This window comes from Crocodylus porosus, unplaced genomic scaffold, assembly GCF_001723895.1.
Source record: "Crocodylus porosus isolate Cpor-Errol unplaced genomic scaffold, CroPor_comp1, whole genome shotgun sequence".
Classification (NCBI taxonomy): Eukaryota; Metazoa; Chordata; order Crocodylia; family Crocodylidae; genus Crocodylus; species Crocodylus porosus.
The window spans coordinates 162439028-162461801 of NW_017728906.1; the positions used below are offsets into that span (position 1 = coordinate 162439028).

Below are 22774 nucleotides of genomic sequence, written 5' to 3' on the forward strand. Positions count from 1 at the left end.
TGTTACTCCTTTGTAACAACTGCATGTTAGTATACCTGTATGTACAAATGGTCATAAAGCCACTATATAACATTTGTTCTGATTTGGGGAAAAAGGTGTTTAAATTTATCTCCTCATACCAGAGCTGGTGTAAGAAGCAACTGAATTATCAGTTTTATAGGAATGTTTATTTTTGCTTACTTTAAAATTATAAACTTGTAAAACATTTTATCATAACCTGATTTTATGAAAAACCAACACTTCTTTATATTCATGTAATGTTATCAAAGTTACTCCTCTTAACAGCATCTTGCAATGAAGTTCACATACAGAGAACAAGGGACTTCTTCCCAACCTTTAAGCTCTCTCTCAAAAAAAAGTTACGTAAAGGAGGATTAACAACTCCCAAGATTTTCTCCATTCCCAGTAAGTGAACATCAAGAGCAAATGTAAATCTTCCTTAAAATGGGTATTTGAGAAAGAATCCTTAAGAAAATGTCCCATATACTCTGCCTCCAAATGGAAAATCTCTACAGTAAACTCTCTACTCGTGCCATCTTCAGTCAATCCCAACATGATACACACCCTCCAGAGTTGAACACTAAACACTACTTTACCATCCCCAAAGTCACTATGCTATCTGTGTAGTCAAATTCTTTTTTTCTTTTTTTCTTTTTTTGTGGGGGGGGGGGCACGAGGATCTGAGGACAAATCAACCTCATACATTAAATCAACTACTGTGATTTTCACTGTTGTTTCACCAATTTCATCCTTAAAAAGCAAATTAAAATGAGCCTATTTTCCAGTGATGAAACTCTAAACAAGGCTCCTTATATTATCAACAATATGTATCCTATAGTTTGCTATCCATAGCACCTGACAAACCAAGCTTTAGCAAAGTAGTTGTCAATCTTTAAGATACCATGACACACATTATGACAACAATTTAGAATGCTCTTACCCCTCCCCAACAACCCAATTTAGCCTTAAAAACAGGGAATATCTGTCCCTGTCTTTATACATAGCTATTTTTCATCCCATCAGGATAGTTTTTTAAGCTCTAAAGTACATGATTTATTTTCCACTATGAGAACACCAATAGTTATTCTACTGCCTGATGGAGCTAAAAGGAAAAAGCATATGTTAGCCTAGAGCAGCAAACACGTATGATGTCACCATACCTGTAAAGACAAATCAATAATTCAATTACTTCTTACACCAGCTCTGGTACAAGAAGATAAGTTTTAAAACATTTTTCCTCAAATTGGAATAAACATTATATAGTGGCTTTTTGACAATGTGTACATACAGGTATACTAATATACAGTTGTTACAAAGGAGTAATCATAGAAAATTAAGGTTGGAAGGAACCTCAAAAGGTCATCTAGCCCAAGCAGGACCAGCCCCAACTCAATCATCTCAGGCAAAGCTTTGTCTAGCTGGGTTTTGAAAACCTCCAAGGATGCAGCTTCCACCATATCCCTGGGTAACCTGTTCCAGTGCTTTACTACCCCCAGTGAGAAAATTCTTCCTAATATCTATCTAACTTCAACTTCCCTTGCTGCAACTTGAAACTGTCACTACGTGTTCTATCATTTGCCATCACTGAAAACAGTCTAGCGCCATTCTCTTCGGAATCCCCCTTCAGATAGTTGAAGGCTGTTATTAAATCCCCTCAGTCTCCTCTTCTCTAGACTAAATAAGCCCAGTTCCCCAATTCTTTCCTCATAAGTCATGTGACCCAGCCCCCTCACCATTTTTGTTGCCCTGCGCTGGACACTCCAATTTGTCCACATCTTTTCTGTAGTGAGGTGCCCAAAACTGAATGCAGTACCCCATATGTGGCCTCACCAGTCCTGAATCAAAGGGAATAATCACTTTGCTTGACCTACTGGCAACACACCTACCAGGGCAGCCCAGTATGCCATTAGCCTTCTTGGCAACAAGGGCACACTGCTGGCTCATGTTCAGCTTCTTGTCCACTGTAATATCCAGGTCCTTTTCTGCAGAGCTGCTGCCCAGTCAGTCAGCCCCCAGCCAGTACTTGTGCATGGGATTGTTCCATCCTAAGTACAGGACTTTGCACTTGTCCTTGCTGAACCTCATGAGATTCCATTTGGCCCAATCCTCCAATCTATGTCACTCTGAATCCTAGCCCTACCCTCCAACATATCTACTGCTCCCTGAAGTTTGGTACCATCTGCACCACTTAAAAATTCAAATTTAAGGTAAAAAAGGTTGTTGTCAATTTCTTCTTAAACTTTAGCAGGTGGTTCTATAAGCCCTACCTAAATTAAAGTTGGCAAATATTTCCCACTAGAAACCCTGTTTTCAGTTGTTTATATTTTGGCAAGCTGTAAACTTGCCAAATTTAGTTTACATGCCAAGGTGTCTGGCATTTGCAAGCATCAGGAAAAATGGTTCCACCATTTCTAAGCATAAATACACAAAGGGAAAAAAAAGTCATTATGCTCATGTCCAAAATTTTAACAGCTCTATTTATCTTCCCCACCCCATGCCTTTCCCATCACACACTGGAGCAGGAACATGATGTTTGGTTTTTTGCTTTTTACATTTGCAGCAGAAATGTCGCTCTCAGGAAAATCTGAAGAATTTAACTGGAGGCTTTGAAGAAAAAAAAATGCTGCATATGGCTAAGTCTCAGTCCAAACACAATTTTAAACATTGTATGACATGGTTACCTGTGATATCAGGCAAGTATATTCAGAGAATTAGGAACTCCTTTCTACTCCCATGTCATGTCTCCCTATTCCTACAGCAAAGCAGCAACATTTCAAGTTCACCTTTTTAGAGAAAGCCTTGAATGCCTGTCTTTCAGTTTCTAAAAGATCGGTTTTGTTTCTGAAACTCTTACACTGTTCTTTGTGCAGTGAACAATATGTGCTTCCAACAGCTCATTCCACATACAAAGCGGTATTCCAAAGCCGCAGAGTACTATGGCAAGAGTATGAAGCATTCTAAATTGACAAAACCCCTAGATTAATTGAAAAACCCATGTAGATGTGCCTTGGTGCCATCTGGCCTCTTCCAAGGTGCCCAGAGCTGAATTCACTAATCCATTCACTATCTACCCCTTTGGTGTAAGGCAGAAGACAAGAGAGAAGGGCAGATACTGTTATTTCCCATGCTATGTCACTTACTGAGGATGTCAACTGGACACCTGAAAATATTACATCCGGAACAGAATAATTTACAAAATAACTCAAACATCTTGAGAGTCCCAGCTCTAGTGCGAGACAAGGGCACACTGCAGTGTGAGTGTAAGCCCACTGTGCCCCCGTGAGCCCAGGGACCGCAGGACCCCTGACGAGCCCCGGCCTGCCGGCAGGTAAGCAGAGACCCATGGAGGGAGGGATCTAGTCAGCTGGGAGCAGGCTAAGTGGGCTGAGGAGGGTCACGCCCCCACCCCAAGACCCTACTTGGCCCAGCCCCGCGGGGAGCTGCACAACCTCACTGCAGGCACACGTGCCAGGCTAGGGGGAAGTCACCCACCTGTTCCTTCCCTTGGTGGAGGGGAGGGGAGGGGAGGGACCCCCCCCAACCCCCCAAAAGCACTGAGGCGCTGGCCAGCCCTTCTGTGCAGTTTAAAAAGCGCCCGGTAATGGCTTAAGTCTCATTAGAGACCCGGCTCCTGTGTGAGACTCATGGGTGTAAGTCCACTCCACCCCTGTGAGCCCAGGAACCCCAGCAGCAACCTCAGGACCCCTGATGAGCCCCAGCCTGCCAGCAGGTAAGCAAAGGCCCATGGAGGAAGGGATCTAGTCAGCTGGGAGCAGGCTAAGTGGACTGAGGAGGGTCACGCCCCCTCCCCCCAGCTCCTACTTCACCCAGCCTCCCAGGGAGCCGCATGACCAGAGCCTCACAAACAGGCCACACAAACAGGCGTGCTCATGGGCCCAGCCTATGAGTTAGCGCAGGAGGGCAAGCAGGAGGACCCAAGGCCTTGCCTGCGAGTCCTCCAGAGTACAGTCCCAGCCGCAGCCAGCCTACCAGCAGCATGACACGAATGGGCACACGCCGCACCCCGAAGGTACCCTTGGGGTCTGCGGCACCCCCCTCTGCCACCTCAGAGACCACCACCCAGACAGAGCCCATGGTTCCAGGCTTCCTGCAAACAGAGCTTCTGGCTCTTGGCTGCAGGGGCTGCCTGTCCCTTTTTCAGGCTCTGGGGCCTGGGAGCATGGCCACCTCCCCTTGTGGGGTCTGCTCCCTAATGGAGTCTCTGGCACGCCAGCTTGATGAGCTCCAGGCCGCAGTCCAGAGACTGTATGCCATCAGGGACTGAGAGCAGGATATTGACCCCTGCTGCCAGGCCCTTCTCCCCTGGGAGCCAGAGGATAGACCACAGTCTCCCTCCAGGAGCAAACACAAAGTGTTTGTCATGGGAGACTCCATCCTGAGGGGGACTGAGGGGGTAATCTGCCGTCCCAACCCCTTAGCCTGGGAAGTTTGCTGCTTCCCAGGGGCCCACATCCAGGATATTGTGGAGAGGATCCCTAAGCTCTTCCAGCCCACAGACCACTATCCCATGCTCCTTATTCATGTGGGCACCAATGACACGGCTCGGAGTGCTCCAAGCCTGGTCATGAGGTGCTACAGGGCTAAAGGGTCTGGGGGCACAGGTGGTGTTCTCTTTAATCCTCCCAGTCTTGGGCTATGGGCTGAGGAGGGAGAGGAGGATGCAGGTAGTCAACCAAAGACTGCGGCGCTGGTGTCACTGGGAAGGCTTTGGCTTCCATGACCACAGTCCGCTCTTTGGAGAGAGGCAGTGAGCTGTTGGGAAGGGATGGCCTCCACCTCTCTCCACTGGTGAAGAGGCTCTTCTCAGCTACACTGGCTGACCTGCTCCACCGGGCTTTAAACTAAGCCCGCCGGAGTATGGGGGGACTACTGCCACTGTTGGCCCACTGAGTGGCCCTTGCAAAGCCAGCAGACCAAGGCACATAAGGGATCCCACCCCAGCCCTGGAACAAAATGTAGGCAAGGCGAGGGCCCATAAGGGGACACTCGCATGTCTATACACAAATGCCAGGAGCTTGGGGAATAAACAGGAAGAACTTGTTCTCCTGCTAAATGCAAATAACTACGATGCCACTGGGATAACGGAGACCTGGTGGGACTCCACCCATGACTGGACCACAGGTATAGATGGCTATATCCTGTATAGGAGGGATCGAGTGGAAAAAAGGGGCGGGGCGCAGCTCTCTCTGTCAAGGAAAGCTACATGTCCCTGCAAGCCGACGTTGGCACCCACAGTGGATGACTTGAGACCCCCTGGGTTAAAATCCGTGGCGAACACGGCACAGGGGATACTATGGTGGGGGTCTACTATAGACCCCCTACCCAGAGTCAAGACCTTGACCAGGAGTTCACCAGGGAATTGGCCGAGGCTGCACGATCCTGGCATACGGTTGTCCTGGGAGACTTTAACTACCCAGACATCTCGTGGGAATAGCGCTCAGCCAAATCCAAGCAGTCACAAAGCTCTCTCTCTCATGTGTGGATGACCTCTATCTGACGCAGGAAGTCTATGAGCCGACAAGAGGTAAAGCGCTGCTCAACCTCGTACTGGTAACCTGGGATGACCTAATTAGCAACCTAACAATCGAAGGGAAACTGGGTGACAGTGACCATGAACTGATCACCTTCACCATCTGCCATAAAGCTGCTAAGTCAGGCAGTAATACAGAAGTCCTCAACTTCAGAAAAGCCGACTTTGACAAGCTAAGAAGGCTTGTCAGAGAAGACCTAAAAGGCCACAACCCAATGGAGAGGGGAGTTCCGGACAAGTGGTTGCTCCTCAAGGGAGCAATCTTGGCTGCGCAAGCAAAGTCCATCCCATCTCAGAGGAAAGGCAGCAAAAGGGCACAGCAGCCCCCTTTGCTCTCCAGGGACCTGGCGGACCTCCTGTGTCTTAAAAGGAAGAACTACAAAGGATGGAGGACTGGAACCACCACCAAGAAGTAATACTCTGCTTTAGTCCGGACTTGCAGAGAACAAATCAGGAACACCAAGGCTGTGCTGGAACTCCAACTACGTACAAATATCAAGGAAAATAAAAAGTGCTTTTTTAGATATGTGGGGAGCTGAAGGAAAAGCAAGGGCAACACTGGACCCCTGCTAAACCAGATGGGGCAACTGACACCCAGGAAAAAGCCAACCTATTAAATGGGTACTTTGCATCAGTTTTTTTACCAGTTCCATGGGACAGCCCTGCCCACTATGGGTCAGGGAGGCCCAGGTGAGAGAGACTCCTTGCCCTCCATCAAAGCTGACCTTGTGAAGGAAGACCTTGACAGGCTGGATACCTTCAAGTCAGCCGGCCCTGATGAGTTACACTCAAGGGTACTCAGGGAGCTGGCAAGTGTCATACCTTAGCCCCTGGCAAGGATCTTTGAGAGCTCTTGGCACTCTGGTGAAGAGCCTAATGACTGGAAGAGGGCCAATGTCATGCCTATCTTCAAGAAGGGAGGAAAGTAGATACAGCAAACTACAGGCCCATCAGCCTGACCTCTATCCTGGGGAAGGTCTTGGAAAAGATTATCAAGGAGGCCATCCTTAACAAACTAGCTGAAGGCAATATCCTGAGGGATACCCAGCATGAGTTTGTTGCGGGTAGGTCTTGTTTGACCAATCTCATTTCCTTTTATGACCAGGTGACTTATCACTTGGACAAGGGGGAAGAGATCAACGTTGTATAACTCGACTTTAAGAAAGCCTTTCATCTGGTATCCCACGATCACCTCTTGGCTAAACTGGCTAACTGTGGCCTCGACGTCACCACGATCTGCTGGCTGGGAAACTGATTCCGTGGTAGGACCCAGAGCGTGGTGGTTAACGGGAGCCAATCGTCTTGGTGCGCTGTGACCAGTGGGGTCCCACAAGGCTCTGCCCTAGGACCTATACTATTTAACATTTTCATCAGTGATGTGGACATTGGTGTCAGAAGCGGACCGGCCAAGTTTGCCGATGACACCAAACTCTGGGGTAAAGCATCCACACCTGAGAATAGGAGGGTGATCCAGGCGGATCTGGACAGACTCATGAAATACGCGGCCGAGAGCCTAATAGCGTTCAACACCAAAAAATGCAAGGTTCTCCACCTTGGGAGAAAAAACCTGCACCATGCTTATAGGCTCAGTAGTGCTACGCTGATTAGCAATACAGATGAAAGGGACTTGGGGGTCACGATTGACCACAAGATGAACATGAGCCTTCAGTGTGATGCTGCGGCCAGTAAAGCAAGCACAACGCTGGCTTGCATCCATAGATGCTTCTTAAGCAGATCCTGGGACATCATTCTCTCACTGTACTCGACCTTGGTGAGGCTGCAGCTGGAGTACCGGATCCAGGTTTGGGCTCTACAATTCAAAAGGGATATGGAGAAGCTTGAGAGAGCGCAGAGGAGAGCCACATGCATGATCAGGTCAGGAAAACAGACATTAATGACAAGAGGCTGAGAGCAATGGGGCTATTCAGACTGGAAAAGCGCAGGCTCAGGGGTGATCTGGTGGCCACCTATAAATTTATCAGGGGTGCTCATCAGGATCTGGGGGAACAACTGTTCACCAGAGCCCCCCAAGGGATGACAAGATCGAACAGTCACAAACTCCAGTGCAAACAGTTCAGGCTGGATATAAGAAAGGACTTCTTCACTGTCCGGGCCCCCAAGGTTTGAAACAGACTGCCACCTGAGGCAGTTCAAGCGCCCACTTGAATGCCTTCAAAACACATTTGGATGCTTATCATGCTGGGATCCTATGATCCCTGCTGACTTTCTGCCTCTGGGGCGGGGGGCTGGACTCAATGATCCTCCAGGGTCCCTTCCAGCCCAAATGTCTATGAAATCTATGAAAGTCTCTCAAAAAACCCTTCACTCCCAAACACTATCAAAGAGATCATAGGTTCCAGATGTTCAACAAGACTGCTCATCTAAACCAGTTGTCACACACCCCCATCATACCTCCGGGGGTACTTGAGATGGCCCTAGGGGGTACATGCAGGCAGGGATGGAACGCTGCCACACAGCATCTCACTGCTCTGTTTCCAGTCACTCTGCCACCCCCCACCCCCGGCTTGGCATCCAGCTGCGTGCCACCCACCCACACCCACTCAGCAGCCAGGAGTACACTGTATCCAGCCACCAGGGCTTACAATCATTCAAAGTTTTGAAACCCCTGATATAAACTATACAGCCCAACAATCAAGCCAGTCATATATGTAGAGAGCCACATTCAGTCAAAGCCTCTACTCCAAGGAACAAAAAGTCCTAGTATAGTGCAGTAGTTGACTCAATAAAAAAAAATTACAATGCCTGAAGACTAGAGTACAGCCTTTACCTGAGCTTAGAACTCCAGTTGTTAGTTGACTGTTACAGGGTCAAGACAGCTACCACAGGCAAGCATTTCATACAACCCCCTCCCCCCCCCCAGCATTTTAAAATCCTTCAGAAACTAATAAAAAGAGAAGCAAGAACTACCTTATAGGGTGTTGATCCACAATGCTCCAGAAAGGGGGGGGAGGAAAGGGAAGTGCTTTAACTAGAGCAGCTCCAGGAGCTGTTCTAATTCAAGCACCTGAAGAGAGTCACGTGTATCAGCATCCCCATGTTGAAAATGACAGTGAGGGCACTTTAACTAAGGCTCGTTCAACACTTTTCAGCACAGGGATGCTAATGTACAAGACACTGGACTCTGCTGGAGTGCAGTAATTACCACGCTCCAGCAGACTTGATTAATTGAGTCTGCTCCAATGCACTGTAATTACAGTGCATCAGAGCAGCTTTGCTGCACATGTATAGAAGCCCACAGGTAAGCAGGGCTGGAAGAAACCTCCAGAGGTCATTCAGTCCAACCACAAAACCTGTATCACACAAAAGCTTCACAATCTGATCAGATTATGGACATAATAGCTCTTCTTCACAGGTAAAGAAATTACCTTAAGATAGAAAAAAAAAGAGAAGGTAACAACTGTTTGCCCCTTCTCCTAGTAGCAAAAAAGCATCTTTTTCCTTTTATTTTTATCGACTGAAAAGAGTATTAATTTATATGACTGAGTTACAAATACAGGAAAAATTTTGGTCTCATAAGCCTCAGAGATTTATTCTTACAGTGGTCTCCTATGATTACTGACACAAATGAGCAAATATTACAGAAAAAGGTAGCATCACTTTTGACCCCTTGGGGAAGGAAAGGATAATTAGGAAGGGTAGGAAAAAAGTACGAGAAGAATAATAAAAGACAAGAGAAATAGGAATGAGAAAACTTCCTTGGCATTGGCAGTCCTCTGTTAGCAAACATCAGTTAAGAATCTTCTGAAGTGCCCTCAGGGAAGAAAAAGTATTCCACCTCATTTTAACACTTCATCTATTTGGCAAAGGGATGCAGCACTGAAAATTTTCAAAATGGGAAAATAGATGCAAGCTTGGTCATTTTAAGCTATTTTGTGCAAATACTTAAAAGACAAACCAGACTTCCTGATTAGGGTTTTCAAGGTTGCTGAAGCTTTATAAAATGTAAGAGCCAATTGCCTGTCAAGAAGGCGGGGGGAGAATGCCACCACCCAATGTCCCATGCTGCAGCTGTTTTGCTTCTTGCAGGGAGTGAAGTCCTTGGCACAGCTTGCAGGAAGCAGGGTGGGCTGGCCGGCCTTTGCTCCCCCACCGCTGTCCAGTCCTCAGTACCGCTTGTAGAAGGCAGGGGAGCCAAGGCCAGAGCTGCTGGCCTTGGCTCTCCCACCCTTTGTCTGGTCCTCAGTGTGGCTTCGGAATACTGGCAGCACTCCTCCACGCTTGGAGCATTCTGGCTGTTTCCATCAGCCAATCAGAGCACCAACGAAGCATTACAGACAGACAGACAGACTTAGGCTTTTATAATGTTAGAATTAGGAGTAAACTAAAGGAAAACTGCATAGGTAAGTTATCAAGATGCATCTCAATTAGTCAAGATTAAAGGAACAAAGTTGCATTCCTTTTGAAATGGTTCTCTCACTCAACATGACAAAAAATTGATAGTTTTCTATATTTTTGCAGTGCCCAGTTCACAGGAACCTCTCCACACTACACTAAAATGTCCTCCCCAGTCGTACCTTAGTTTTTTAGAAAACAAAAACTGGTCTCATAACAAAAAACTGTGGGATATCGAATAAAAATTCTGAACATGGACATGTAGTACTACTTGAGAAATGGATTTTCCCCTTTAAAAACTCAATATAAAGTGGAAATCAGGGGGACTATTAAAACAAGGTAAATGTTTTGCACATTCCCTTCCCTCCCCTACTCTGTATCTAATACTGAAAAATAATGTTTTTCAGGACTTCAAACAAAACGAGCATTTAAGTCAAAGTTATCATTAGGAATGGCACAACAGCAAAATTAGTAAGGTATTCTGATCTTCATTTACCCCACCCAAATCCCCTAACCTATGACAGGGAACCATGTCCAGTGTTTTTCAAACTGTATGCCCTGCCCACACAAGTGCCACCTCCAGAAGTGGGTGCAAGACGCACAGGCTGGGATGCCCAGGCAGCAGGGCTGGGTCTGGCAGCAGCAGCCAGGAGGAATCATCACTGCAGGGGCTGCTGGGAAATGCAGTCTGCAATCTGGCCCACAGGCCAGACTTTGCCCACTCCTGGCTTAAATACTGATGTTTCCTCCATCCCCACACAGACTGATTGGGTGCTGTACAACAGCACTGGAAAGGTTCAGTTAATTAGGATCAGAGTAACTTCAAATTTCTGCATAATCCAGGACACAACTGAGACTGTAAATTTTGACTTGAACATACAATCAAACAATTACGTATCCAAATAAATACATCAGGCATGGAAGATGACATTGGAACTGTTTGGTAAGGATTCTAAGAGAGAGTCAGGGATGTCAGGCATCCTAAGAAAGTCAGGGAGAATTGCATAACACCTAAAAATTACATGATCATATTTACTCGATTCTTAAAGAAGTTTTCTTTCCCCACGCTTTACCATCGGAGGGAATCCCCTTGTCTTAGAACTGAGCACTGGTGGGGAGAGCAGGCAGCTACTGTGGCTCAGGCTCCAGCCCCCACCTAGGGCTGGCTGCCTCCCCCATCTCTGCACTCCACCATCTCCCTCCTGCAGCCTCTTCCTCCCACACAGCCTCTGTGCTCCCCTACTTGCCGCTCTCCCTCTGCCTCTTGCAGGCAAGTTGTATCAAGGCTACAGCCTGGGGCATGGAGTGCTCAGCCCTCCAGCATGCAGCCCACACAGCTGCTATGAGGACTTGGCTGGGGACATGTCCAGTGCCCCAAGCTAGAACAGGGACAGAGCAAGGGTGGGGAGTGGGAGGAGGGGAAGAAGCAGAGGCAGATGGGAAAAGAGGGACCCCTCTGAGGCTGAGGAGGAGCAGAGGCAGGTACAAGCAGGGGGCAAGCTACTTGGCCTCTCCACAGCACGTGTCCCAGTATTGCCTGTCCCCCTGAAGTGGTGGGGGGGATGAATTAAAAATGACCCTCCAATAATTAGACTCTATACATAGAAAAAGCATAACAAAATTTATAGACTTTCCACATATATAATTTAATTATTGGAGGGTCATCTTTAATTCAAGTAAATATGGTAATCAAAATACAATAAAGCAAAATTAGATGTAGTCCATTAAAAAAAGATTTTTTTTTGCAGAACTTTGATTATATGCATATGTACATTATCTATTGTGCTCATTATGAACGCATAAGATGCTACCCTTTTCTCTAATACTGGCTCATGTGTGCTGGAAACCATAGCATTTCTACACTAATATGAGAAGTATATTCCATCATGAGTTGGAAAAATAGAAAACAGGATAGGTTCCATACACCTTACATTAAGTTCTACAAACTAATTAAGTTATTTCTAAACTTAATTTGTAAAAACATATTTAAGCCACTTGTACTGAATTGGTCAATAAACTGATTGCATCAAAAGACCCAAAACAGCACTGGAATTTAATTTTGCTGGAGGATGTACAAATAGAGCTAGTCTATAATGCCACCATATCAATTTAACCTTAGTTTGGGAAGTTATATTTTTAAAAAGTTCATAGGATCATAGGGAAAAAGAAGGCTGAAAGAGACTTCACAAGGTCATCTAGTTAAGCCTTCTGATCAAGGCAAGATCATCCCACTAAAACATCTTGGCAAAGTGTCCATCTAACCTGGTCTTAAAAACTTATAAGGGTGGAGATTCTCTGGGTAGCTTGTTTCAGTGCTTAACCACCCCCATAGTAGAAATGTTCTTCCTGGTCTCCAACCTGAATTTCCTCTGTTGCAGCTTGCAGCCACTGCTCCTAGTCATATCCCCTACAACCACAAAGAAAAACTTATCTCCACCACCTCTATAATTGCCCTTCAAGTATTTGAAGACTATTTTCAGATGCCCTCCCCTGAATCTTATCCACTCCACTTTAAATAATACTAGCTCTTTCCTCATAAGTCTTAATTCTCACACTACTTATTTTTTTTCATTGTACATTAGACTCTTTCCCAACTGTCCATACCCTCCTTGAGGTGGGGGCCCCAAAACTGGATACACTACTCCAGCTGAGATCTCACCAGCACTGAACACAGTGAAAGGATCACTTTTCTTGATCTGCAAATGACACTCATGTTAACAAAACTGATTACACTGCTGGCTATTTTGGCAAAACGAGCACTCTGTTGCTTATATTCAGTTGGTGTCCAGGGTAATATCAAGGTCATTCTCTGCAGTACCGTAGCATAGCCACTCATTCCCCAGTCTGTATTTGTGCATGCAATTATTCCATCCCAAGTACAGGATGTAGCATTTATCTTCACTGAATATCATCTAAGTCAGTGGTCTCCTAAGTGGGGTGTGCACATGACGCTCCATTGGGGTGCGGGAAGAAATTATTAGAACTTCTATTTATATTTATTTTTTATCTAAAAAAATAAGAAAGAAATTAAGCTTTACTAATATTTAACATATGGATTGACACTGGCGCCCTCACTTGGTCCGTATGTCAGACAGTCACGTGTCACGTACAGTACGCAAGGTATTCTTAGGGAAGAGTGGGAGTTCCACAATGCAGAGGGGTTGACAGTGGCGCCCTCAGTGGCACCCCCAATAAATATACATATATTGGGGGTGCGTGCTCAAAAATTTTTTACTGATAGGGATGCGCAATCAAAAAAGTTTGGAGACCACTGATCTAAGTGATTATAAACCATTACTCCAGTCTATCCAAGAGATTCTAGAACTTACCACTAACCTTCCAGACTACCTGCAACTCCACCCAGTTTGGTGTCATCCACAAATTTGCTAAGTGTACATTCAATCTCACTCCAAATCATTAATGAAAATGCTAAATCCTGGACCCAGGACAGGACACTGGAGAACCCCACTTGACAATTTGTCCCAAACAGACACTGAGCCATTCGTGAATACTCACAGAGCAAGATGATCCAAGCAGTTATATACCCATCTTACAATACTTTCATCTGGTCTGCATGTCCTTATGATGTTAATCAGAACATCTCAGGAGACAGGGTCAAAAGCCTTCCTAAAGTCAAGATGCATCACATCCACTGTTCTCTCCCACCCTCCACAGAGCCTGTCACCTTTTCATAGAAGGCAATCAAGTTAATCAAGCATGACTTGCTCTTGGTGAATCCACGCTGGCTGTTCCTGATCAGTGATCACCTTGTTCTCCTGTATGTGCTTCACAGTTGATTCCTTGAGGACCTGGTCCATGATCTTTCCATGCATCACTGACCGATAAGCAGAGATCCAGGTTTTCTGTTTCCCACAGAAAAACAGATTTCCCCTTTTTAATCAGAGAAAACACAGGTTTTTCCTTTGAGCAGAGAAACCCACAGGTTGAGCTCCAGCCTGCAAGAGCTGTTTGCAAGCAGGGCAGGAAATCCACAGCCCTGCCTGGAGGGGAGGTGGATGAGCAGGGCCCGAGGCGGTGTCAGCCACAGCTCAGCCTCACACTTCACTCCTGGAGCATGTGAGGTAAGTGGGGCTTGCAGGGGGCTGGGGGCCCCTCTGGCAGGGCTGGGGGGGTTGTGGGTCATGGCTAGAGGGTCAGGACATGGTGCTGGCTCCACCCCTGCTTAAGCAAGCAGCAGCAATAGGGGAGCTGGCTCCATGCTGCTTCTGCTGCAGCTGCCTGCTGTTGGGGGCAGGGAGCTGCAGACTTGGGTCCCTAGCCCCATAGCCCTGGCAACTGGGGGCCCCTTCTGGCAGGGCTGGGGGAGGTTTCGAGGGTGAGTGAGGGGCACCAGCAGGGCTGGGGGGGGGGGCTGCAAGGGGCTTTTAACAACCAATTTTGGGTTTTGTCAGAGAATCTGTGATTTTATCAGAGAAAACCAGGATCCCTGCTAATAAGTAGCACCCCGAACTCCATAAAATGCCTCTGAAATTACCTCAGCCAATTCCTTCAGTGCCCTAGGGGGCATCTCATCCAGCCCTGCCACCTCAAAAGCATCTAGTGTCTCTAACCAATCCCTAACTCTAGGTTCTTTGACTCTTCTCTCTGCTGCCAATTGCACTCATCTGACAGTTTCCTCTGTTTACAAAGACTGAAAAGACAAAGCATTAATACTTCCTACCCTATACATTTGTTCTGCTTGTTTAGTATGCAAGGTCCGGACAGTTTATGTGCCTTTGACCTGAAAATTAAAGAAATTTCAGAACTTAAAGCCCTGTGCTCTTCAGCAGAACTGATTTCATGAGCAAGTTCCCTTAAGTTTCTCAGAATTTACCCTTTTTTAAATAAAAACCTTGGCTACAAACCTACTGTTACATACAGACAAATGTAGAAACAGCTGAGATACAATATCTATAGGATATTGCTGTAGGCCATTCAGATGCAGGTTCCATTAATCTGAAGTAAACTGACAGAGAAGCTACTTTGCTAGCTATGACTGACAGGAAGAGTTTTAGTGGTAAAGCAGAGGTGGCCTTTGAAGAGTTATTATAGGTGTGACTATTAGAACCATCTACCACCAAGGTCTACCAGCAAGATTATACAACATTTTATACAGCAACTGACGAAGTAAGCTTAGGCACATGAAAGTTTGTTATACATCTCTGACTCTTCTCTTCCAGAGCATGATCAAAGCTGCTAAGGCCAACTAACTGTACATGTTAACCTAAAGATCATCAACCTAAAGATCAGATGAGCAAACTCCAATGCTTCAGAACTCCTAAATTAACAGGACTGTACCTACACCTCCTTATAGAGCAACTCAGTATGCTCTAGTTTAGGGCTAGAGGTTATGGCATAAGCTTCCTTTGTGTTGTACCAATATTTACTCTGTGCTAGAAAAAATGGAGGAGGGGGGAGGAAATGGGAAAGGGAGGTACAGGTACTGAAATTGAGTCCAGAAAGTCCTTGTGCTCTCAGGTGACCATATGTTGTGGGGGGCAGCATTTTTCCCCTAGCACACACAGCCCAGCAGCAGCAATTAACATGCATTAAAAAAAAATTAACAAGTTAATTTGTTTTTGCATTAAATTGTGCCCATTGACAGCAATTAATTGACAGCCCTGATTTAAACTTCCTATTAGGTGGTCTAAAGTCAAGGAAGAAACAGAGGTAGAGCAGTGGATTATCGGTATACTGATGGCACCTCACTCAATCTCTAATATACCTAATAAAAGGTATATTATTTTTAATACTTTTTCATCTTTAAAATATTTTGAATCTTCAGCTGACCCAGAGTGTTGGCTGCAACCAGAGCTGGCGGTTTTGACTAGTGTGTGCCAGTGCTCCTACTGGAACTAAAACCTTGAGGTCTCTGACTAGGTCTTCCCCCTGCTCAGCATGAGACAGAGCATATTTGATATCAGGAAGGAATTTAACCCCATGGTCAGTCTGGTATAACTGTGGAGGGGGTGGAGGGAGGAGGGGTTGCCTTCCTTTGTAGCTGGGGGGCATGGCCCTTCTTTGGATCTCTCAGGAGTATTTTAACAACCAGCACTTGCAGCAGCAGGACACTGGCTACTGTTGTCCCCCTGATTTACTTGTGGCAGGTTATGCTGCTATGCCTTGTGGCTGTATGACAGGGTTAACTCAAGTTTTAATAATAGGCAAGACAAGTATTTATATGAGATGGTCTGAATAGGGATGATCTTGCCTCAGGCAGGAGACTGAACCAGATGACCTCCAGCAGTCATTTCCATTTCTAATTTACTATGATCCTATGATTCAAAAATAAATATCAAGCTTTAAAGAAAATGGGTTAAGCACATATACAAACCTAAATATATTCTTTTATGGAAGTTGTATGCTAAGAAAAAACACACAGAAACTTAATAGATATTGAGAACACTTTACAGAAATAAATACGATATGCAAAGTATGCATTCAATGTTCCCAAATGTATCAGGCAACCCACACCCAAGGTAAAGAAAAAGATCTCTAGTCCCCTGTCCTAAGCCAAATTCAATCAAACCCCTTCCTGGAAGACTCCACAGCTTCAATTACATAGAAGTAAAAGTTCTTCCTTCCTTCTCATGTCCTTGGGTGTAACAGAATTCGCAGATTTGCTGGAATCTGACACAGCCATGACCACTTCTGCTACAGCCTTGATCTTGTTACCACACTGGGCTCTCCGCCATGTGCCTTAGCACCCACACAACTCCATCCCTCCCAAATCATAGGTGAAAAAGTTAGAGATGGGGTAAGAAGAGTTATACTTGCTCCCCACACTCTGGAAACCTTTAAAAGGGAGAGCACATGGGAGGGGGACCATAAAACCAAACAATGGAGTAGGAGGGGAAAAAAAGGATGACATTATTTCAAACATCATTTCCATCCCATAAATCTCAGAACATCTACAGATGAAGTAGTGAGAAACATGCAAACAATGTCGCATATAAGAAATTTCACAAGATGACAAAATTTTGAGCCAAAGTTTACCCTCATCAAAACAGATTACTCCTACACATAGGAAAACAATGGCCTTAGGATCTCAGAAAACAAAAAACTTTACATTGTACCCAGGCACAAAAATAATTACCAAGATCTTCCAGGATACTAATGGCAAAATCATGATTAACTACAAGTTATAGGAAATCTGTGTATATTTGCCCATAAAATAAAACATACTTAAAAGAGAAGAATCTCAATTCTGTGCATAAAGTTTACAAGGATGTATAAAACAAAATGTCTTCCATAAGAGGCTTCTGTATCCCTTTGTCTCAACGTAGAACACCTGTCCGATTTGTTTGCAACAAAACTGAGTTGTAATGCTATTTTTAATAACTTTTCATTAAATTTTCTAGCTTCTATTAACACACACAGAGAACACCTACAGATATATGATGTGAAGAAAACAATTTCAAAGGGGATTTTGTGAACAGTGGCCAAGTGAAGTATGTAAAGAGACTCCTTAGAAATTAAACATTGGGCATGCTGATTAGATTTGATACAAGTAATAATTTAAAATCAGTGTTTAACACATGGCTTCTAGACAGCAGGGTAAAGATGCACTTCATAGACTAACTCACGGCTGTCCAACTTCAGAGTAGCCAAGGGCCGCATGCCACACCAGACTGCAAGCCCTGCAGGGCCCTAGGAAACCTGCCATATGCAGTCCTTCTGCTGTGCAGGCCACACCCTCACCGCCACTACCACACGGTCAATACCTTACCCAATGAGCAGCCTGCACCACTGCCTCACAACTCCGTACCCTCCTCCCTCCGCCTCCCCAGTACCCACACTGCCATATGGGCAGCACAACCTCTCCCCATCACATGAGCACCAAGCTTACTAAACCCCCTCTGGCCATGCTTCTCTACCCCAGAGACCCCAACCACAACTACAGCATCAGGAGCAATGGAAAGAACGGCAGCCTGGAGGAAAGCCCATGGGCCACACTAGCTCCCTCATGAGCCAGATTCAGGTGCAGTTCACTGGTTGGACAGCCCTAGACTACATGAAATAGATATGCATAAGCATTCATGACCAAAAACACATTTACTAGATGCTAGGCAAAGACATGTACAAAGTAGGCTATCAACAAGGTGCATATTTATCCAGTTTTCTGCCCAACTTCACACAAACATGGCTAACAACCTCTCATTTCTTCTAACTGTACAACCAAAAATTAAAATTGGGCTTGACAGTGGCATTGTACTGAACCACGAGATTAACAGGTTTGTTGCACAGAGACCTAGATGCTGGAACTTCTTTGAAAAACAGATAGAACTTGCATAGCTTTGTACAAAGTGAGAGAAGACTCAATTTAACAGCTAGTTTACCCAAAGCTAGCAACCAGTATACTTTTGGTTGACCTGCAAAAGTCTAAGACTCAAACAGAAAGCTATCAAAAATAAGTCAGGCAACTTCATCATGGGTACAACTAAAATAAAGCCAATCTACATTCTAAACTTTAAGGACTCTTACATTTACCTTTCATTAAGAAGTACAAACATGTACTTCAGCAGACATGGTACAAAAGTTTTTTTAAAAATGGCCCTTTTGTGTAAAGTTTTCATTGAGACTCAAGAATTTCATGTACCATTGACTTGTACATTCTAGAAGTGGCTCAGTTTCTCATATCTATCTACAAACATACAGTATCACCCATCCAAATATGCCTATTTAAACAGGAAGACGGAGTAAATCTGAACAAAGATGAGAGCAACACATATACACCAACTTCATGTTTTCCTGCTTGAAGGCTTACTTCGCATTTAAAAATTTGGTAAAATGAAATAGGTATCATGACATTTTATCTTTCATTTCTATTGCTTAGAATTCCCAGCTTCTATTAGCTCAAATGGTACACTTTCCTAGAAAAATCAGGCATTCTGGGAAAAAATGGATGGGTATCTTTGCCAGATGCATGTATCAACTATGTGACAATTAAATACATTTTAGGAAAAGAGTGCTTATTCTGGAGCCAGACTGAGGAAATCTGTGAGAGAAAGGATGGGAAAAGTTATGGCTTTTAATAAAAAGTAAAACTGACTTTTTAAGCATTTAAAAAAAACAAAACCCTCATCTTTTTCTAAATGATATGGGGTTCTTTTAGGTTAGACTCGTTGTATTATGTAGGTGTATTAACATTTCATTTTTATTGTGAAGTTATTTGAAACTTTTTCTACAAATCATATACTGGTTTATACCATGTCTGATATGAGAAGTTAATTCTCACATTCACTGAGCCCACTTACCATTGTTGAACAACTATACTGTGCTTGTATTTTGCTTCAAGTGAACAAGGTGTACCCTGAAAACTATGAAGAAAACCATTTTCTTTTTTTTAAAGCATGTGCTTAACTGAAGATACCATTGCCAGAGGATTGTTCGAGACAGTTTTTCTTCAAATCTATGTACACAAATATAAATTGTTTCACTTTTATACAGTGTGCATTTGGGGGCAGAGAGGAGGGGAAACATTCATTCTTAAAGACCCTATGTTCTGGCAACTGTTTTTCAGGTGCAGTCTGCATGTGAATCTCTCTACAATCTCTGACTACCACCCAAGCATTGTCCAGTGGGTATTAGCATGGCAGCACAATGCCCTCCCCTACTGCAGAGAATGATTAGGCTGCCCAAAAACCTTTTAAACAAGACACGGTTTTCTGAGATTTATCCCATTCCAGTCTCAGCTCTAGGATTGATATTATAATCCCTAGATTCTCACTCTCCCGTCAAATTATTTCAGGTTATAGAATTGTACTGTGGATCCCAATCAGACACTTCATTTTTATAACCCTATGAAAGTACAATGTATTGTCACAGTGCTAACAGCAGAACTGCACTGGGAGGAAGACTGGACTGCATCAAAGAAAACAGAAAGGTGGAAAAGAATTAGGGCTTGTATTAAGGATGTTGGAAAGACAGAAAATTAACATTTGCTTTTATTTTTTGTTCCCTGCCTTAACTTAACCTAAAGTCACTTGCCTAATTCCTCTTAACATTCATCTTCAAGCTCTTTCACATTATTCCTTGGAAGAGCTTTTTTGAGCAACAAGTGGCCTATGTCTTCTCCAAATTCAACCTTGAAACACTTACTCCAAGAGTCTTTTCAGTTAAGACTGCAATACAAAACAAACTTTTCTGATTTATAATGTTTGTGTATGGATTTACTTAACAGGATTATAAACATATTTTCTTATGTTAGCACTGTATGAAGTACAAGCCAATGTTCAAATACAATGAGTACAGAAAGGAAGTTACATTGTAAAGAAGAGAATATGTGACCAACCCTTAGCTCATGCAAATATATAACACCCCCATGAGAAAAAGCACCTTTGTCAGTAACACACACACAACACTGCCTTCACAAGAGACAATATGCACACCAAGAGAAGCAAAAGCAAAGGATAACCAGTTCTTATGCTTGTACTTTACTACCTCACATTTCTAAAATGTTAAAATTGCTGAGTTTTGGTTAAGATTTAAATAATACTGTAGTTAAACTGTCTAATTTAAGTCTGCTTTAAAATATACGCTTGACCTATTTTGGCCGCATATATATGAAGACAAACATTTTAGCATGCGGATTTGCTACACATTCATTTTTTTTCCTCAATTTTTCCTCCCTGTGAGCACCAGTGCTCCCAGAAGCAGCTGCAGCGATCCATCAGAAATGGGGGGGAGACACAACTAAAGTGGTACCAGTCACCTGTGATTCCAGGTTATTTTTGTAAACTGATGTAGTGAACTAGAACGGTCTATCAGTTTTCCCTAAGCGAGAACAAAACTGTATACTAGTACCATGGTCCAGTAAAAACTAAACAATGAACATAAAAGGTAATTTGACAAAGCAGCAGCCCAAATACTCCTTTTCTCCTCTTGTACAGACCTGCAGACCTGGATAGTGACCATGCCATACATAGTTGAAGCAGATCATGCCAACTCCATTCTCCATCACTAACACAAGCTTCTCATGCAGGGGAGTTTGAACACAAGACACATTCAAGTGTTTCACTTTTTCCCTGGCTTCCAAGGCACATCCACCACCCTCAACATCTGCTGCCCTCAACATCTGCCAAGTCAAATGGAGGCATGAAGCCACCTCTCAGCACTAGGAAGAGTTCACATATGAAAGACCAGTGCTACTTATATCTCACAGGTGAGCTGCAACTCGTCCACTTCAATGCACCACCTCTAAAACCCGCAGTCCAGAGAAGGGCGCGGATTCCCACGGGGTAGAGACGAAGGGCCGCCGTTCCCCGTTAGAAACCGCTACTCGCGGGCAGCCAAGGGCTCCTGCCCACGGTGCAACGCGCCGGCCCGTCGGGGCAGCAAATCGCGCCGAGCGGCTCCCGCGGAAACCCGCAGCGCGGGGCGGCGGCGCGACTCCCCCAGGCTAGGCTGGGCCGGGCCGGGCCGGGCCGCGCGGGGCAGCGCAGCCTCCTCCCGCCCAGCGTGTAAACAATGCGGCGCCCGCGGCCCACAGTGAGGCAAGTCCCGGGCACCGGCCCGCGGCACAGCGCTGCCTGCCCCCGCCCCACCGAGCGCGGACTAGGCCGGCAGCCGCGAGAGGTGGCCGCTGCCCGGAGCCGGCTGCGCGTGGGAGCGCGGGTAGGGCAGAGGCAGCGACCCACAGCCCCGGCTAAGGTCACCCCTTGCGGGGTACTCCAGCACCCCAGGACCGGAGCCGCCAAATTTAACTCGCGGAACCGCCCGGGGGGGTTGGGGGGAGGGGAGCGGGGCCTCGGCGCCCGGCCCCTCGCCCCAAGGAGAAAGGAAAATGGGGCTGAGGCAGCGCGGCCCTGTCCTACCTCGCCCGCTTCCGCCGCCGCCTCCGCGCCGCTCCCAGGCGGATCCGATCCGATCCACTCCGCTCGCTTCAAAATGGCGCCAACTTGTCTCCGGCGGCTCCAGCGGTGCCTCCAGTGCGGGGCAGCAGCGCCCCCTGCCGGCCGGCCGGCCGCGCGCCGCTGACTGATGCTTAAGGCAGGGCAGGGAAGGCTGGCCAGTGCCGCGCCGCCGGGCTCCCGCGCCCTCCCCTCAGCCCCGGAGCCCGCCCTGCCTCCCCGCGAGCCGCTCCCCGGAGGGAACTGGGGTCACCCCCGAGAGCCGCGTCCTACCGAGACAAGAAAGCCGAGCCCGGAGAATCAGCGCCAACAGCCAAGGACAACGTGCCCTAGGCTCCTGCGGGCACATCCCTTACCTCAGGCCAGGGAAGTCAGCAAGCCCAGCCCCAGCCCAAACGCATTGGAGGTACTAGTCCAACAGCTAAGATGCAAGCCTAGGGGAATCACTGATAGAAACAATGCAGTAGGACTGTTACCCACCTGCCCCCCAGCAAAGACCTACAAGAGGGGCAGGCTCTGGCCAGGACATACAAAATGTGGTGTGAAATGAAGCCAGCTTGCCGGACTGACAGGAATCTATGATGCAGGGTAGACACCTCACTTACACCTCACCTGGGATGCACACGTGACTGATCTCCCTCACACTCAGCAGATCTGCCCAAATATTAGATCCTACCTAAGGCAGGACAAAATGTATAGAGATGTATATAAATTTTAAAAGCTAGCTAACACGTTACAACAAATACACTTCAAAACTTTAGCTTACCTCAACTAGATGCCGCACCAGATCAGAAAAATAGAGCTGGAAGGAACCTCCTGACAGCTAGACCAAAAGCTCAAGGCAAAATCACCCCTGTCTCAGGCATCCCAGACAAATGCATAGAATGCTAAAACACATGGTGAAATAAAACCAACCTTGCCTTCGTTAGCTTTTATTATACCATTAGTTTTTTTAAACATACAATCACAAAACTCCCTTGCCTTGTTTTTGAAACATTTTAGCTCACATGTCCTTGCT

General features: G+C 45.7%; 1 protein-coding gene across 3 annotated transcripts in view; it reads right to left on the reverse strand.

Moving 5' to 3' along the window:
- PDS5B (PDS5 cohesin associated factor B) overlaps positions 1 to 21779 on the reverse strand; it is a 156675-nt gene extending 134896 nt beyond the window's left edge. For all 3 annotated transcript variants that reach the window (XM_019530089.1, XM_019530090.1, XM_019530088.1), the window contains exon 1: positions 21721 to 21779. The gene's annotated coding sequence lies outside the window, so the exon portion shown is untranslated. The remainder of the gene's footprint in view (positions 1 to 21720) is intronic.
- Positions 21780 to 22774: the final 995 nt, after the last annotated feature.